Genomic DNA, 12,520 nt, shown 5'->3' on the forward strand with positions numbered 1-12,520 from the left:
TAAGGATAAAGACTCTGGTGTCCACAAGATAGCACTGGGTGCCTGAGTGGGTAACTTCCTAGCACCGGCACTGTTATGTTGTGAAGATTTATTTTGCCTTTAACCACTTGCCGACTGCCGCACGACTATTTACGTCGGCAGTCAGCCCCTCACAGGCAAAGCGACGTAGGGCTACGTCGCTAGCCTGTAAGGGTTTTGGGAGCGAGCGCGTGCCGCCGGATGCACGCTCCCGCTCGGTCATGGACCCCCCCGCGCGTGTGCCCGGCGGACCCAATGTCCGCCGGGCACTCGCGATTGTCCATGTCAGCGGGAGAAAGGCAGGCGGCTAGTGTAAACAAAGCCGCCTGTCAGTCTCCCCTGTGTAAGAATCAGTGGCGGCTGGTGAAGTTTTAAGATGGGGGGGGCGCAAGACCCCGCCCTTCCATTTTGACCCCTCCCATTTCTCAGAAGCCCCACCCCTTATAGACTCCACCCATTTTTCCCCCTGTATTTTGCTTGCGTGAACCAATTCTCCCAATATATCACATATTAAGGGGTCCATCAGTACTAGTATATCCCATAATAGGGAACAGGGGCCCTATTATGGGATATACTGTGAGAGACATCCTATTATGGGATACATGGACTGAGAGTGGCACAAACCCCACAGTACAGACCCCCCCAGCACAAACCCCTCAAGCACAAACCCCACACAAACAACTCAAGCACAAACCCCACAGTACAGGCCCTCAAGTATAAACCCCACAGTACGGGCCCCTAGCACAAACCCCACAGTACATGCCCCCTTCAATATAGTGACCAGTATAAATGCCCCCTTTCAATGTAGTGACCAGCATACATGTCCCCAATGCAGTGACCAGTATATATGTCCCCATTGCAGAGCTATGCGTGCGTGCCTCCAATGCAGTGACCACCAGTGTACATGTCCCCAATGCAGAGCTATGCATGCCTGCCTCCAGTGCAGCCAGTGACCACCAGTATACATGTCCCCAATGCAGAGCTATGCGTGCCTCCAGTGACCACCAGTATACATGTCCCCCAATGCAGAGCTATGCGTGCGTGCCTCCAGTGCAGCCAGTGACCACCAGCATACATGTCCCCAATGCAGAGCTATGCGTGCGTGCCTCCAGTGCAGCCAGTAACCACCAGTATACATGTCCCCAATGCAGAGCTATGCGTGCGTGCCTCCAGTGACCACCAGTATACATGTCCCCCAATGCAGAGCTATGCGTGCGTGCCTCCAGTGCAGCCAGTGACCACCAGTATACATGTCCCCAATGCAGAGCTATGCGTGCGTGCCTCCAGTGACTACCAGTATACATGTCCCCCAATGCAGAGCTATGCGTGCGTGCCTCCAGTGCAGCCAGTGACCACCAGTATACATGTCCCCCAATGCAGAGCTATGCGTGCGTGCCTCCAGTGACCACCAGTATACATGTCCCCAATGCAGAGCTATGCGTGCGTGCCTCCAGTGCAGCCAGTGACCACCAGTATACATGTCCCCCAATGCAGAGCTATGCGTGCATGCCTCCAGTGACTACCAGTATACATGTCCCCCAATGCAGAGCTATGCGTGCTTGCTTTCAGTGACCACCAGTATACATGTCCCCCAATGCAGAGCTATGCGTGCGTGCCTCCAGTGCAGCCAGTGACCACCAGTATACATGTCCCCCAATGCAGAGCTATGCGTGCGTGCCTCCAGTGACCACCAGTATACATGTCCCCAATGCAGAGCTATGCGTGCGTGCCTCCAGTGCAGCCAGTAACCACCAGTATACATGTCCCCAATGCAGAGCTATGCGTGCGTGCCTCCAGTGACCACCAGTATACATGTCCCCCAATGCAGAGCTATGCGTGCGTGCCTCCAGTGCAGCCAGTGACCACCAGTATACATGTCCCCAATGCAGAGCTATGCGTGCGTGCCTCCAGTGACTACCAGTATACATGTCCCCCAATGCAGAGCTATGCGTGCGTGCCTCCAGTGCAGCCAGTGACCACCAGTATACATGTCCCCCAATGCAGAGCTATGCATGCGTGCCTCCAGTGACCACCAGTATACATGTCCCCAATGCAGAGCTATGCGTGCGTGCCTCCAGTGCAGCCAGTGACCACCAGTATACATGTCCCCCAATGCAGAGCTATGCGTGCATGCCTCCAGTGACTACCAGTATACATGTCCCCAATGCAGAGCTATGCGTGCGTGCCTCCAGTGACCACCAGTATACATGTCCCCCAATGCAGAGCTATGCGTGCGTGCCTCCAGTGCAGCCAGTGACCACCAGTATACATGTCCCCAATGCAGAGCTATGCGTGCGTGCCTCCAGTGACTACCAGTATACATGTCCCCCAATGCAGAGCTATGCGTGCGTGCCTCCAGTGCAGCCAGTGACCACCAGTATACATGTCCCCCAATGCAGAGCTATGCGTGCGTGCCTCCAGTGACCACCAGTATACATGTCCCCAATGCAGAGCTATGCGTGCGTGCCTCCAGTGCAGCCAGTGACCACCAGTATACATGTCCCCCAATGCAGAGCTATGCGTGCATGCCTCCAGTGACTACCAGTATACATGTCCCCCAATGCAGAGCTATGCGTGCTTGCTTTCAGTGACCACCAGTATACATGTCCCCCAATGCAGAGCTATGCGTGCGTGCCTCCAGTGCAGCCAGTGACCACCAGTATACATGTCCCCCAATGCAGAGCTATGCGTGCGTGCCTCCAGTGACCACCAGTATACATGTCCCCAATGCAGAGCTATGCGTGCGTGCCTCCAGTGCAGCCAGTAACCACCAGTATACATGTCCCCAATGCAGAGCTATGCGTGCGTGCCTCCAGTGACCACCAGTATACATGTCCCCCAATGCAGAGCTATGCGTGCGTGCCTCCAGTGCAGCCAGTGACCACCAGTATACATGTCCCCAATGCAGAGCTATGCGTGCGTGCCTCCAGTGACTACCAGTATACATGTCCCCCAATGCAGAGCTATGCGTGCGTGCCTCCAGTGCAGCCAGTGACCACCAGTATACATGTCCCCCAATGCAGAGCTATGCATGCGTGCCTCCAGTGACCACCAGTATACATGTCCCCAATGCAGAGCTATGCGTGCGTGCCTCCAGTGCAGCCAGTGACCACCAGTATACATGTCCCCCAATGCAGAGCTATGCGTGCATGCCTCCAGTGACTACCAGTATACATGTCCCCCAATGCAGAGCTATGCGTGCGTGCTTTCAGTGACCACCAGTATACATGTCCCCCAATGCAGAGCTATGCGTGCGTGCCTCCAGTGCAGCCAGTGACCACCAGTATACATGTCCCCCAATGCAGAGCTATGCGTGCGTGCCTCCAGTGCAGCCAGTGACCACCAGTATACATGTCCCCCAATGCAGAGCTATGCGTGCGTGCCTCCAGTGACCACCAGTATACATGTCCCCCAATGCAGAGCTATGCGTGCGTGCCCGACTGAGAGCAGTGCACTTACCTGTGAGTCACGGCGTCTTCTCCCTCTTCTCTTCTTCGTTCGGCGGCGGGAAGGTGAGCGGCGCTTCTCCCTCTCGGCCTCTTCTGCGGCGGATGACGGGCGGCGGGAAGGTGACCGGCACCGACTTCTTCTCCGGACTGGACTCCTCTTCGGCGGCGGGAAGCTGACCGGGCGGTGACGGTGAGTGACTGATGCACGCACCGGCACCGCCCCCATTGTGACGTCGGTGGCTTTACAATCGGATGTCCTGGATGATGATTGGTCCAGGCTGGAGACTGGACCAATCACAGCCAGGATATCACGAAATGGGGGGTGTCCTAGCACAATGACCTGCGCCCAGGTTACGCCCCCAGAAGGCGGCCAATCGGCGCCTCTTCTGGGTCGTAAACCCCACCCCCCCCATAGCCACCACAGGCCGGCGAACGCAATTTTTTTTTTTAAACTTTATTTGTTCTTTTTGTAATTTTTTTTCCTTTTTTTTAGGGGGGGGCGGCGACCTGGCGCCTCCTATGCACCAGCCGCCACTGGAGAATGGTGATCAAACGGTTCTACTATGTAGGACCGTTGATTACTTTTCTTACACATCAAGCCACAGCCAATCACAGTTAGAATCATGCCCCTAGGACACACTTAACCCCTCCCTCTCCAATACAGTTAACTCCTTCACTGCCAGTGTCATTTTTACAGTAATGGTGCATATGTATAGCACTGATTACTGTAGTAATGTCACTGGTAACCCCAAAAGTGTCAAAAATGTCAGTCAAGGGTCCGATCTGTCCGCCCCAATGTTGCAGTCCCGCAAAAAAAATCGCAGATCGCCGCCATTACGCGTTAAAAAAAAAAACAACAAAAATTACCAAAATCTTTCCCTTTGTGTGTAAACGCAATAACTTTTGCGCAAACCAATCAAAATATGCTTTTTGCGATTTTTTTTTACCAAACATATGGTAAAAAAAATTGGCCTAAAATGTTAAAAAATTTTGATTTTTAAATTTTTTTTTGGGAACTTCATATAAAAAAATTTGAAAAATATTGTTATTTTTGTAAAATTGACGCTTTTTTTTTGTTTATAGCGCATGATCAAAAAATCGCACAGGTTATCAAATACCACCAAAAGAAAGCTCTGTTTGTGGGAAAAAAAGGACGTCAAATTAGTTTAGGTACAGCGTTGCACAACCGTGCAATTGTCCGTTAAGGTCACACTGTGCCGAATCGCAAAATAGGCCCTGGTCAGGAAGGGGGTAAAATCTTCCGGGGCTTAAGTGGTTAACACACTGTTATGTTGTGAAGGAAGGGAAATGAATCATGTGCTCTAGAGGTACCAGGGACTTTTTTCATTCATGGGGGCCAACTGAAGTAGCAAAGAAATGTAGCGTAGGTAAGAATGTGCATTTTGTGGGCCCAACATTACAATGAACTTGTTACTTTGTATTAGCAAAGCACAGATTTGATCTGTATAGTAACTTGGTCCCCACTGAGTGATCAATGTACATTGCAAGGATTGTAACAAACTCTGTGGCAGATTCCCACCTGCTTTTGCCCTGATGAAAAAGTTGTTTGTCCTTTGGATATTGATTCTAAATGGGAGTTTTTTATTCAGCTGGTGCACTTTCAGATCTCTGATGAAAAAAAGTAGTAGTGCCTGCCTCTCTTTAGAAGACATTAAAGTGGACACTCTTGTGCCATTTTTACCTACAGGTTAGCTTAAAAAGCTAACCTGTAGGTAAAATAAATGTTTACTAAACGTGCACCGCTTAGGAGATATTCCAGCGAGCAGCAACCAGTGACATCACAAGCGCATGTGCCCTGCTGAAAATGCATACCTGGGCTGTACCTACAGAGCTCTGTGCCATGCCCGGAGCTCCTGCACATATGTGCAGAAGTGACGTCATTGCGGCTCCGACCAATCAGACGGCCGGAACTCGCAAACCCGGAAAAAGACTGGGTGAAGATGGAACCCCTGTCAGCAGTGACAGGGCGCCGCTGGAGGGATTCATTCTAAAGGTAAGTCTGACATAATCTGCAGGGGAGACCCTTTTTTTTTTTTTGGGTAACTTTACTACTGCTTTACCCTTAGGGAGTATCTCACCAAATCTGACATGTGTGTTGCACAGGATGCCTAAAGCCTGACTAGTGCAGAGTCCTTCACACAAGCAGGAAATTATATTTCTGGAGGGAGTTCTCTACACCAACTGTGTACAAAACATCTCCAGATTTCCATATTACATTGCATTTTGCAGGAAATTACAGTTTGAAAAAAAAGGTAATTTTGATAACATTCATTTACAATATGGTTTGTGTAGCAATTGTATTCACTATATTATTTTTCTTTATTTGCAATTTTTTTTTTCGATGGAAGTGAAGTTACTCTTTAGGTCTGTACAGCTTTATAAAGAACCCTTTCTGCCGTACTAGAAATATGCAATTTATTTAAACACAATAGAATGATCTATAGACAATATTCTATACTACTACTACACTGAACAAAATTATAAATGCAAAACTTTTGTTTTTGCCCTATTTTTCATGAGCTGAACTGAAAGATCTAAGACTTTTTCTATGTACACAAAAGGCCTATTTCTCTCAAATATTGTTCACAAATCTGTGTTAGTGAGCACTTCTCCTTTGCCGAGATAATCCATCCACCTCACAGGTGTGGCATATCAAGATGCCGATTAGAAAGCACGATTATTGCACAGGTGTGCCTTAGGCTGGCCACAACAAAAGGCCACTCTAAAATGTGCAGTTTTACTGTATTGGGGGTCTGGGGGGGGGGGGGGCGAAAACCAGCCAGTATCTGGACCATTTGTCTCAGGCAGTGCAACACATCTCCTTCACACAGAGCCGATCAGGTTGTTGATTGTGGCCCGTGGAATGTTGGTCCACTCCTCTTCAATGGCTGTGCGGAGTTGCTGGATATTGGGAGGACCTGGAACATGCTGTTGTATACGCCGATCCAGAGCATCCCAAACATGCTCAATGGATGACATGTCTGGTGTGGATCATTGTCCATAACATACGCCTGCCCATACCATAACCCCACCGCCACCATGGGCCACTCGATCCACAACATTTACATTAGCAAATCGCTCACCCACACAATGCCATACACTCTGTCTGCCATATGCCCTGTACAGTGAAAACGGGGATCCATCTGTGAAGAGAACACCTCTCCAAAGTGCCAGATGCCATAGAATGTGAGCATTTGCCTACACAAGTCGGTTACGACGACGAACTGCAGTCAGGTCGGGATCCCGATGAAGATGACGAGCATGCAGATGAGCTTCCCTGAGAAAGTTTCTGACAGTTTGTGCAGAAATTCTTTGATTGTGCAAACTGATTGTTGCAGCAGCTGTCCGGATGGCTGGTCTCAGACGATGTTGGAGGTGAAGATGCTGGATGTGGAGGTCCTGGACTGGTGTGGTTACACGTTGTATGTGGTTGTGAGGCCGGTTGGATATACTGCCAAATTCTTTAAAAAAGCCTTTGGAGATGGCTTATGGTAGAGAAATGAACATTCAATTCATGAGCAACAGCTCTGGTGGACATTCCTGCAGTCAGCATGCCAATTGCACACTCCCTCAAAACTTGCGACATCTGTGGCATTGTGCTGTGTGATAAAACTGCACATTTTAGAGTGGCCTTTCATTGTGGACAGCCTAAGGCACACCTGTGCAATAATCATTCTGTCTAATCAGCATCTTGATATGCCACACCTGTGAGGTGGATGGATTATCTCGGCAAAGGAGAAGTGCTCACTAACACATATTTAGACAGATTTGTGAACAATATTTGAGAGAAATAGGCCTTTTGTATACATAGAAAAAGTCTTAGATCTTTGAGTTCAGCTCATAAAAAATGGAGGAAAAAATAAAAGTGTTGCGTTTATAATTTTATTCAGTATATATTATCTATAGAATTTTCACAAAGACACATTATTGTTTTTATCTGCAGTTTTAACATAATAACAATCTTTGAACATTCTAACCTAGGCACAATGGAAACTTCAATGCCATGTACATTATGGAACAAAACAGATACAGAATACTGTTAATTATTTTACTGCTCTAGCAAGACAGGATACCACATTTTATCAGAAAAACTTAAAAAAGTAGACTAAAGCTGGCCATAGATGGACAGAATTTTGAACAAAAATTCTTAGGAAAATTTCCTTGAAAATTATCTTTTAAATGTTATTCCAAAGATTTAATTTGCCTTTAACATTTGGTTTTGGAATGAATGGGAAAGCGCATACACTGTTGAAAATTGGTGCAAACGAGGACAAATTTTCGACACCCTTGAATTTACTTGTCACTGCGGTCGAAAACGAATGCCGATTTGACCCCACTAAGGGTTAGAAAACCAAATGAACTCTTCTAGAACATTCTTTTCCTAAGAATTTGGAGTTTGCTCGTGATAGGTAGTCCCAAAAGTGTGCCACATCCCTGGATTAAAGTACAAAGAGAAAATTCCCCTATTGTTGGGACTTTTAAGGCACATAAATATACAGATTCAACGATCTATGCAAAAAATTATGAAGTTTATTAAAGTGACAAACATAAGAGCATAAATGTTAAAAACATTACAGGCGAAAATGTATGCATCAAGAATATAAAACCATAACCGTGAATGATGAAGGTTGTGGCCCAATATATTTCGGAAAATCAATTTCCTTCTTCAGGGGCAATTCACAGTAGAGGTATTCTGATAATAGAGATAACAATATAATTAGACCCACCACACATGCTAAGTAGGATCATCATATATAGTATAGCTATTACACTTCAAACACAATGGCCAGCAAGTACATTGTTAATATATGTTTTTTCTCTCCCCCCAAGAAAACAGTTGGAAAGAAAACACTTACATGATTATTCTTGTCATACATATGGAGCCTGTAGGGTAGCTAAAAGCAGAGCTGATTGACCGCATATGTAAATCCACTATCATTGATATCCATACATTCCAGGATTTTTTAGGGAACTGGTGTATCAAATTAGTGATTGTGGGGTAATTTGCATAGAAGCCCCCCAGGGTTTTCCAGTCTCTGTGGTCACCTGAAGTCCCAATGTTGGCTACAGCACACAGGAAGCCGACAATGGGGGCCAGCTATAAGGAAAAAGTATATAGACAGGATGTCTTGATTAGTTTTTTGGGCTTAATATAAGTCTCCAAAAATAGACATCTGGATCAATAGGGTATTCACCAGAGTGTCATGTATAGGGGCATAGAGGTTGTAGTTACCTGTGTATGATAGGACCCACCGATTCCACATACGAGATCGATCAGCACAAATTGGAGAGTGTGGATAAAAATGCTGGCAATGTGGGGTGTTAAAATATTACCTTAATTGGTCCTCAACTGCCGGCAGCTGGTGCTTAGCCTACGGGGCTTCCTGGATCACAAGCGCCAGGACCGCCCCGAATATAGAATTGTAAAAGGAGTAGCTAATTCCAGACCAGATATTACCGCATGATATTCTGCTACCTCAGTAAATCCTTCATTAGGTGTATTGACATATAACTTTTCAAACTTTTCATTATTTCTATTTTTTATGACTTGTCATCGTTCTATTTATACATACATGGGAACAACATCTAATAATTAGGAAAACTACTAATTTATCTAAAACTTGGGTAATCTAAGATTCCTATTTCCCCCACACTATTGTTCCCGATCTCTGTGACCACCCCGGCACGGGGAGACAGATCGCCTAGTGGCGTTCACTGTCCCTGGCTGGCCCTACCCATTGCAGTCTTCTGCACACATGGGCGGACCTAGCCAATCACAAACCGGAAGCAGTTCTCTGCTTCCGGTTACGTGACCCGTGCCGGTGGAACGCAAGCGCCACTTCCGGTTCCGCCTAGCGTCATGACGGTCTGTCATACGCACACAGATGACGGGGCGGTCCTGGCGCTTGTGATCCAGGAAGCCCCGTAGGCTAAGCACCAGCTGCCGGCAGTTGAGGACCAATTAAGGTAATATTTTAACACCCCACATTGCCAGCATTTTTATCCACACTCTCCAATTTGTGCTGATCGATCTCGTATGTGGAATCGGTGGGTCCTATCATACACAGGTAACTACAACCTCTATGCCCCTATACATGACACTCTGGTGAATACCCTATTGATCCAGATGTCTATTTTTGGAGACTTATATTAAGCCCAAAAAACTAATCAAGACATCCTGTCTATATACTTTTTCCTTATAGCTGGCCCCCATTGTCGGCTTCCTGTGTGCTGTAGCCAACATTGGGACTTCAGGTGACCACAGAGACTGGAAAACCCTGGGGGGCTTCTATGCAAATTACCCCACAATCACTAATTTGATACACCAGTTCCCTAAAAAATCCTGGAATGTATGGATATCAATGATAGTGGATTTACATATGCGGTCAATCAGCTCTGCTTTTAGCTACCCTACAGGCTCCATATGTATGACAAGAATAATCATGTAAGTGTTTTCTTTCCAACTGTTTTCTTGGGGGGAGAGAAAAAACATATATTAACAATGTACTTGCTGGCCATTGTGTTTGAAGTGTAATAGCTATACTATATATGATGATCCTACTTAGCATGTGTGGTGGGTCTAATTATATTGTTATCTCTATTATCAGAATACCTCTACTGTGAATTGCCCCTGAAGAAGGAAATTGATTTTCCGAAATATATTGGGCCACAACCTTCATCATTCACGGTTATGGTTTTATATTCTTGATGCATACATTTTCGCCTGTAATGTTTTTAACATTTATGCTCTTATGTTTGTCACTTTAATAAACTTCATAATTTTTTGCATAGATCGTTGAATCTGTATATTTATGTGCCTTAAAAGTCCCAACAATAGGGGAATTTTCTCTTTGTACTTTAATCCAGGGATGTGGCACACTTTTGGGACTACCTATCACGAGCAAACTCCATTTGTCTAATTGGGTAGAAAATACCCCTCCCCGCAGCTCGTGCTAGGTTATTCCTTTTATTTGAAATTATTTTTTTCATTTCAATTTTCATATATTCTTGAATGCAATAATTTTAAGAATAACTACACATCTATATCTTTGTGCAGTTTGGACAATAGACATTGTTTGTTTATTCACGTTCATAATCCTGTTGAAAAATGTCTGGTTTTGTAGGGGATGACTGGAATACCCTAATGGCCAATTATTTGGATGAATACGAACATAAAGAGTTCATCGAAACCGAATTGGCCTCACTGTTTTTTCAGCTATCCAAACTAGTTGAAAAAAAGTCAACCCTTTTTTGGCACTGCAAATCTTTCCAGGACCATATTCAAGAGGGTGTCACCCCTTTCGGCCTCAGAATACAGGTGTTTCCCTCCCTGGAGGATATAACGCCGAATTTCAGGGCAAAATGGGAGGACACCCTACAAGCATGTTCAGGATCTCTTATGGGACTCCTCATTGAGGAATACTCTATAAGAGCCAAAAAATTAGATATTGACATCGCTCAAACCTGCCAAAAAATACAAAAATTTAAAAATCACAAAACATACACCGAAAGAGAGAAAAAACTAAAAGATCATTTGGATGTATTCAACAAGAACATCTTAATGAAAAAACAAAAAATCCTAAATAGAAGTAGGAATATTTCACAACAGGGTAAAGCCTATTTTTGGGCACAAAATAGAAACATCTACAACAGTGATAAAAAGGACAATCCCTCTATTCCTACTCTAAAAGACATACCCATGAATGCCAAAACTAAAACAAATGACCGCACAAAGCGTCCATTTCAAGACGATCTATCTTTCCAACAAAAAACCAAAAAATCTAATCTACCTCTAAACAAAAAAGACAATGTTTCTTTATTTCCTGCACATACCTATTCACGTGAGGCACCACCACTTTTAGCTTCACAACAACCCCAGGATCCTAATATCCCACTTCCACCCACTAGCACTTCAACCAACATTAAGTTACAGGATTCCACTTTTTTAGACGTAATTCACCAGCGAGCACTTCAACTCACACCAGTCACAGACACTCTACTCTCATCCCCGATCCCAACACCATCACTGTAGATCACGCCTCTTCTTTAGTGCAGGATTTCTCTATTATCAACTTATCACACTATACTCTCACCCAAGCAGAAACAGAGATCCTTCATATGGGTCTCAGCTTCTGCCCCACATCCAATACCAATAAATTTGAGGTCATAAAAGACCTACATCTGTTTGCACGCAAACTTAACCTCAAATTGTTATTTCACAAAGGGAATAGCGAAAATATAAATAAAGATCCAGCCTTAGATATTCTAATTTCGTTATTAGAGGAAAATGAAAATCTAATCGATCGGATTGACATCGATGCGCTATTATCAGGTGCGGCATCAGACAAAACTAAAGACAATAAAGACAGCACGTTGCTAAAAAAGAAATCGGATATGTATCCCCCTATCCAAAACCAGAACATTAACACCTTTCTCAGGATTGTAACTAGTGAAATTGAAAAAATGAAAATTGACTCCACCCCCCATGCCAACATTTCCCCCCAACATCGAGAAGCCATAAAAAAACTTTCAAATAATAAAAATATAATTATTAAACAAGCCGATAAGGGGGGCAATATTGTCATAATGGACGACACACAGTATGTACAGATGTGTAGTCAGATCCTCATGAATACCAACTGGTATAGACGTATCACCTCCACCATTGTAGCAAAATTCTACCAGGAATTTTATCTCCTGGTAGATCAAGCCTACTTAAATAATGTCATCACCAAGGAAACTTGGGATTTTATTAGAACTAAATTCCCTAAAGTACCAACGTTCTATGGACTTCCCAAAGTCCATAAAAATCCCACTAACCCCCCTGGTAGACCCATCATATCAGGGAGAGGATCCATATCAGAAAATGCTAGTCGCTTGGTCGATACTTTTCTACAACCCTTCGTGCAGGAACTTCCTTCCTTCACGAAGGACACGATCCATTTCTTGAATAAGATTGAAGGCGTTCCTATGTCCTCCACAGCGGTACTTGTTACCATCGATGTAGAAGCTCTCTACAGCTCCATACCCCA

The sequence above is a fragment of the Pelophylax lessonae genome, assembly GCF_965119305.1.
Source record: "Pelophylax lessonae genome assembly, chromosome: 1".
Taxonomy (NCBI): Eukaryota; Metazoa; Chordata; class Amphibia; order Anura; family Ranidae; genus Pelophylax; species Pelophylax lessonae.